The following is a 7,592-nucleotide window of genomic DNA, read 5'->3' as shown; positions in this document are numbered from 1 at the left end:
AATTTGGGCATAAATAATTGGTGGTAGATTTGATTATAAATGTTGCAGTGATATGCACACCATGTAGAAGGATATTATGTGCACTCCATTCTTGCTAATGATGATGTTTTTATCTGTTTATAAAACAAATAAATCTATGTTAACATTTCATGCACATACTAGAAGTGGCTATTCGATTTTCTATAGTATATTGGGTATTATTACTTGCGGAGATATATCAACATTGAAGAAGCATTTGATCATCACATTTCATAGATTGAAATAGCATTCTCACTTCTTCTTATGTCACAGGTCTACGAAATTTTTGAATCGATCTTGCCAAAGTGTAGGGGTCTTCTTTTGCAGATTGCTAGAGTGCATTGAATGAGTTAATTTTCTTTTTGATCGATCTCATATATATTTAGAAGTATGTTCATCCTATGCACATTTTTTTTTAATTGGCAACCACACTAGTGCGATCCGTCTAATACTGGGCATACAATAATCAATGATAAAGTATATATGTTGGATTTCTATGCACATAATGTAATGCACACTCAATAATGTCTATGATGATGTTTCTCCAGAACAATTAGATTCACATCAATTTTTATACACATCTCAGAAGTGACAATTGTATTTGGTTCCATATGTTGTGATTCATAAGTTGATTGGGTGTTTGTGTAAATATCTCTTGCAGGGATATATGCATCTAACTGTGTGTTGAAGATTTATTCACAATCTGGTAATCTTTTCTTCAGGTTTTATTTGTGTGTTGAAATTACTCTTGTGGACTCGATCTATCACAATTCACTAAAAAATAATTTGCATGGTCTCATCTATCTTTAAAATCGATTTCATATGCTTGCCAGATGGATTGAGTTTTATTATATGTATTTTGGCGAATTTTGGTTATGGAAAATTTTTTCAAAGTGTTACTTTAGCCTCACAAAAACAAATTTGGTTGTTTTGATGCTTTATATGCATCATATTGTTGTGGGAGTTGGAATTTGATTTTAAGGTATGCACAAAGACTAGTGGCCTGACTGTGTTGTAGTATGCAAAAATTAGCTCTTTGGGGTAGATTTCTTATATACAGATTATTGCTTTGACAAAATGTTTGATAGCTCTTATGCCAAATGTATAATGGATTTGGCTATATAATGAGACTTGAATGATGCATACAGTGATAGTTTGGATGCTGTTAGTTCTCCTATTCATATGATGATGTTTAAATATCTTTGATGTGCTGGTTATGCATGGATTGATAGTCCGCAAAGAGATGCTTGAGACAAAATTCTTGGTCTATTGACATCAATACTTTCCCTAATTGACCAGTATTATTCCTGTGACAGAATTGTGTGACTATTTTGATAAAGTTATTTCAAAGACTGCAAAAGATAAGAATTGTCTCAAATCCTTATTCATGATATGCTGCTGTTATCTTGCTTATTTGTTATTGATGGCATAATTTATTGGTGCATACTCGATTGGTTCAACCAAGAAGGATTTATTTTGAATGCAGAAAATGCTTTAGCATTTTGTGGGTTTAAAGGTGGCTTATCAGTTTAGTGTTATTTGCAGGTGGTTCCAGTTTGAAATACTGTGAAACATGGACCACAAGAAGTTAGAGGAAGTCATTGCTTCCTTCTAGTAACAACTAGAAAATTATGAAGGTAGGAACCCTCAACAGGTAGGAGCCTGCCACTAGAAAAAGGCTGCACTAGTGCAAGATGTAAACAATTTCTTTGATAATAATAAGAAGACAAAGCATACAACAACAACGGTGGTTTTCTCCCGACTTGGGTTTTCACCTAAAATCCCAGTGTCTCTATGCATTGATGGTGTGTTGTGCTTTTATGGTTTATCTACTTTTATATTGAATGATGCTCATGTTTCCAATATGCATTGCTAATGAAACATAAGCTAAGTAAAGATTGTCTGGGAATGAAATAATGATTCACCCCCCTCCCCCCCAATTATTTCTAACAATTGGTATCAGAATAAGACCTTCACAAGAAGCTTGATTGCTTGAAGGGAGATCCAACACAATGAGAAATCAGGATGGAATTTTCTATGCCACGCCATCTTTTTTTAATGGAAATAACTTCATGTTCAAGAAGGTTAGAATGAGATCATATTTACAGTCTCTAGGGGATCAAGTTTGGGCAAATGTCGAAGGTGGATATCAATATCCAATCTCCATTCCCACAGATGATGCAGGAAAGAAGTAGTATGAGAATAATGCAAATATAGTAAACAATATATTGGGAGGACTCGCAGAATTTGAATTCGTGAAAGTCATGCAGCTCAACACTGCAAAAGCAATATGGGATAATCTTGCCTAGAGCTATGAAGGTGATACTAAGGTAAATAATGCCAAACGTCAATCATATAGAATTTAGTACAAGTCTCTTAAAATGCATGATGGTGAAAGCATTGATTTTTTTTTCTTAGAGGAGACAAAGTTGTTAACTCTATGAAAGGACTTGGGGACAAGATAAGGGATTCTACTATTATTGAAAATATATTAAGATTTCTAACTTTGAAGTTCGATGCAAAAGTTTCAGTTATTGAGGAAATGCATGACCTGAGTCAACTTACTCTGGAAATACTTCATGGTATTTTGAATGCCTACAAAATGAGGAAAAAAGGGAATTCATTAGTAATTAGAGAATTTTCCTTCAAGGCTACAAGTAAAGGGAAACAAAAGCAAGAACCAGATGATGCCAACTACATTTCAGATGAAGAAGAGGCAAAATTTGTCAGGAAGTTGCAAGTGGGGACTGGTAAATTCAAAGGTAAACTTCCCTTTAAATTTTTTTTTTGTGGAAGAGTAGGTTACTTTGCTGCTAAATTCTCTTATAAATAAAATCATAATAAGAAGGAAAAAGAAAGAATGTCTCCAAGAAAAATGTCAAAAGAAGTTTCACTAGGAAAACATGTTTTTATATTGATGAGGATAATAAATGTTCTTCTGATGATGAGGATGATGAATGAGACTCTAATCAATAATATAAATTACTCATGGCATTTGAAGATCAATTTTCAAGTGAATTTGATAATTGTGATGATTTAATAGATGCATTAAAGGAGATTGATAGACTCAAGATCATAAACAAGAATCAAGAGAAGGAAATCAACATGTATAAAGAGAATAAACTAATTGAACAAATAACCAAGTTAAAGGTTTTTCTAGAAGAGGGTAAATTAGCAAAGGAAGCATTAATAAAACAATTCCAAGAAAAAGAAAAGCACAGTGAAAACCAAGAATTTGAAATCGTGGGTTTGAGAAAACAAAGGCACAGTTGAATCTAAATACCAGATTTGCAAAATGATATGAAACATTAGAAGAAATTATTAAGGTTCAACATTCTCCATTAATCAAGACAGACCTTGGATATAATGAAAATCAAAATGATGAAACATCAAAATCTATGATATCTTCTAAAGCAAGTACTAAGAGCTATGTTAATGTTGTAAAGGGAAGCAATTCTGAAGACAACACGAATCAACAAAATAAGAAGGATCAAACTATGCAAAGTTAAGGCAACCAAGAACATAAAGACCCTCACTCCATAATCAAAGGTCGAACTATTCAAAAAGGAACTTCATTACTAGGTATTCTTACTTTAATGGCTGGTGATTTACTTATCATAACTTTGGTCACAAGACAATTCATTGTGTAGCTTATGAAACCATCAAGACTAGAGAAGCAAGAACTTGGCATAAGTTGAACAAGTCAAACAAGTCTTCCAATAATGAGTTCTCTCCTCTTTCAAATGAAGTTGAATGTACTATTTGCAATAAATTTTGACATAAAGAAATTGAATGTAGAAGCAAGATGATTCTAGTTTATCAGCATGAGCAGAGGTCAGAGCCTCCAAAAATTTGGAAAAGAAAGATTACTTCTTATGAAAAATGTGGTTTATCCTTATATGCAAGAGATCAAGAGAATCTATGGTACATTGACAGTAGATTCTCAAGGAATATGACAGGCGATAAGGATAAATTTGTTTCTTTTAATGAAATTAAGAAAGAAAATAATGTATCCTTTTGTAAAAAATTTCCTGTTACTATTAAAGGAAAAGGATTTGTGATCTTAAAAGAAAAGACCAATGCTGAAAATGTATTGTCTGCTGATGGATTAAAACATAATTTTCCGAGTGTCAATCAAATGTGCGACCAATGGCATGAAGTTGTTTTTAGGCCTAAATCTTGGTCAAAGAATTGGGGACAGGTAAAACCATAATAAAAGGAACCAGAACTCCAAACAATGTATACATCTTAGAAGGAGACAATGAACATTGTTTTTTGAGCAAAATTGAAGAAAGTTGGCTATGACATATGAGATTGGGACATCTTAGTTTCAATAAACTATATAAACTAAGCAGGAACAGGGTTGTTCGTGACATGCCAAAAATCATACCACCAAAAAATAACATCGACAAATCCTGTCAATTTGGTGAGCAAACATGAGTCCAATTTAAGGCCAAAGAAAGTTATTTAGGTAAACCTATTGAACTAATCCATACAGATTTATGTGGACCAATGAAGAAGAAGTCTCCTCGTGGTGAACAATACTTCATGTTACTAATTGATGACTTCACTAGAATGTGCTGGGTTAGCTTACTGAAGTTTAAAGACGAGGCCTTTGAAAAGTTTAACATATTCAAGGATATGGTAGAGAATGATTTGGAATTGAAAATAAAACGTCTTATGTATTATAGGGGAGGGGAGTTCATATCAAATGAATTCTTCAATTTTTATGATCAACATGGTATCAAAAGATAATTCTCCATAGCCAAAACTCCTCAACAAAATGAAGTTGTAGAAATAATGAATAAGGCAGTTAAACAAATGGCACATGTTATGCTCGATGAATCTAGAGTGTCTCACACATTTTGGGGAGAAGTAGTACAAACAACCATTGATATCCTCAACAAATCCCATGTACAAGTCAACAGTGAAAAAACACCGCATGAACTCTGGTATGGCAAACCTACAACTGTTAAATACTTTAAAATTTTTGGAAGAAAATGTTTTATCAAAAGAAATGATGATAAGCTTGGAAAATTTGAACCCAGAGTTGATGAAGGAATTCTTCTTGGATATTCTTCCAAAATTAAAGGGTACAAATGTTATAATAAAAGGCTTCAAAAGATTGTTGAATGTGTAGATGTAGTAGTTGATGAAGGATATGCAGGTCCCAAACAAGAGATACAATTAGATGATGAACAACTCCCCACTAATATCAAAGAAATTGTAGGTGAAGAAGAAGGAGATGCATCAAAAGAAAATAATTAAAATGAATCTGTGCAAGACAAGAATCCATCATGTATGTGCAAAAAAATCATCGTGAATCCCAAATTCTAGGTGATAAAGAGGTTGGAATACAAACTAGAAGAACATTTGTTGGATCATCTAGTCACCTAGCTTTATTGTTCATTATTGAACCTCAAAATGTAAATCAAGCAATAAAAGATGGATGTGGGATTAAGGAAATGAATGAAGAAATTAACCAAATAGAATATAATCATACATAGGAACTGGTTCCAAGGCCTAAACTTATAAAAATGTAACTGGGACCAAATGGGTGTTTAAAAACAAACTAAATGAAAATGAAGTAGTTCAAAACAAAGCACGACTTGTATGCAAAGGTTATTCTCAACATGCAGGAATAGATTTTGAAGAAACATTGGCACCTGTAGCTCGACTTGAAGCTATTAGAATGTTCCTAGCATTTGCTAGCTTTCATAATTTTAAAGCATATCAATGGATGTTAAATCTGCATTTTTAATTGGGGATTTAGAAGGTCTATATTGAGCAACATGAAGGATTTTGTTTACAAACTTAAGAAGGCTTTATATTGGTTAAAACAAGCTCCTCGAGCTTGGTATTATCATCTTGACAAGTATCTTCAGCAACAAGGGTTCAAGAAAGGTTCTGCAAATAGTAATCTATATATCAAAGCATACAAAGAAAAACTCTTGGTAGTAGTGGTTTATGTTGATGACATCATATTTGGGAGCAATGTTGATTCAATGAGCCAAGGGTTTGCTTCAGCCATGCAACAAGAATTTGAAATGTATTTACTTGGTGAGTTAACATTCTTTCTTGGTCTATAAGTACATCAAACTAAGGATGGTATTTTCCTTTCTCAAACTAAATATCTCAAGCAAATCATGAAGAAATATGGATTAGAAGATTGTAAACCTATATGCACACCTATGGTAACAAGATGTAGTCTCAACCAAGATGATGACTCCCCAACTGTTAATCAATCTGAATACATGTCTATGATTGGTAGTTTACTTTATATTACAGGTACTAGACCAAATATTATGCATGCAATTAGCATAATCAAATGATTCAAGGAAATTCATAAAGAAACGCATCTCAATACTTTCAAAAGAATATTCAAGTATTTGTAGAACACTCTAGATCTTGGACTATGGTATTCTAAGAACACAACTTTTGCACTTCAAGCCTTTACTGATGCAGATTGGGAAGGTATCACTGATGATCGCAAAAGCACCAGTGGAGGTTCCTTATTCTTGGGACAATGTTTAGTCTCTTGGTTTAATAAAAAATATACTTCTATAACCTTATCAACTACTAAAGTAGAATATCCTGCAACTGTAGCTTGTTGTTCTCAACTTCTCTGGATGATTCAAACACTGCATGACATCCAAGTCACCTACCCTTAACCTATGCTAATTATTTGTGACAACACAAGTTGGCATTAATATCTCTAAAAACCCAATCATGCACTCAAAAACTAAACACATTCCAATCAAATACCATTTTCTTAGAGAACAAGTCTTAGAAAAGAAAAAAATTTGGAATATATTCATCCAAAAGAGCAAGTTGCTGATCTTTTTACCAAACCTCTTCCTCATCATTCATTTGAATATATTCACCAACGGTTAAGGATGGTCTCTTCCTTCTCTCTCGCTCGCAATTAAACAACGTGTATCATCTCAAAAGGAGATATCCGTGTGCATAATTTCATATGTTGATGATTTATGCCACGAATGATGCATTTGTGGTCAAGTTTGATGCTTAAGGATTAGCATAGATTGAGGGGGAGCACCTCTTATACTTTCAATCAATTCATTGTTGACATTATGGCTCCTTGTTAGCAGATGGGAACTTTTTATCTATTCTTGGTTCATTTCCGATTGTTCATGATGCCTATATAGTGTTTGAGATTATGATGATGCATTCCTTATTACTACTTTCCTTACTATTATTGATGCTACTATCACTATGTCATTTTTGCTACTATGGAGTGTTCATTATTGGTTTTTATTGGTATATGTTGCGGCTCCGATTCATACTGTCAAGGGGAATATTTATTTCAGCTTGCGTATGCCCTTTGCCCTTGTCATAGGGGGAGAGACATACTTGGTGTTTTGGTGTTCTACAGGAGGTTTCCATCAAGTCCAAAGGGGGAGATTGTCAGCATTATGGCTATATGTTGTCCTTGATGTCAGCCTAGATTAATTTAGAGTAACTCTACAACATTCACATGAATAGTACTGATGCAAATATCTATGGTGTGTGACATTACAATTAATCATTATATTCATGGAAATTGGTCATTATGG

This window comes from Pinus tabuliformis, chromosome 2_1 (assembly GCF_031772625.1).
Source record: "Pinus tabuliformis cultivar Carrire ecotype Pingquan chromosome 2_1, CPIR1, whole genome shotgun sequence".
Lineage (NCBI taxonomy): Eukaryota > Viridiplantae > Streptophyta > Pinopsida > Pinales > Pinaceae > Pinus > Pinus tabuliformis.
Note: the sequence above shows the minus strand (reverse complement) of the source record.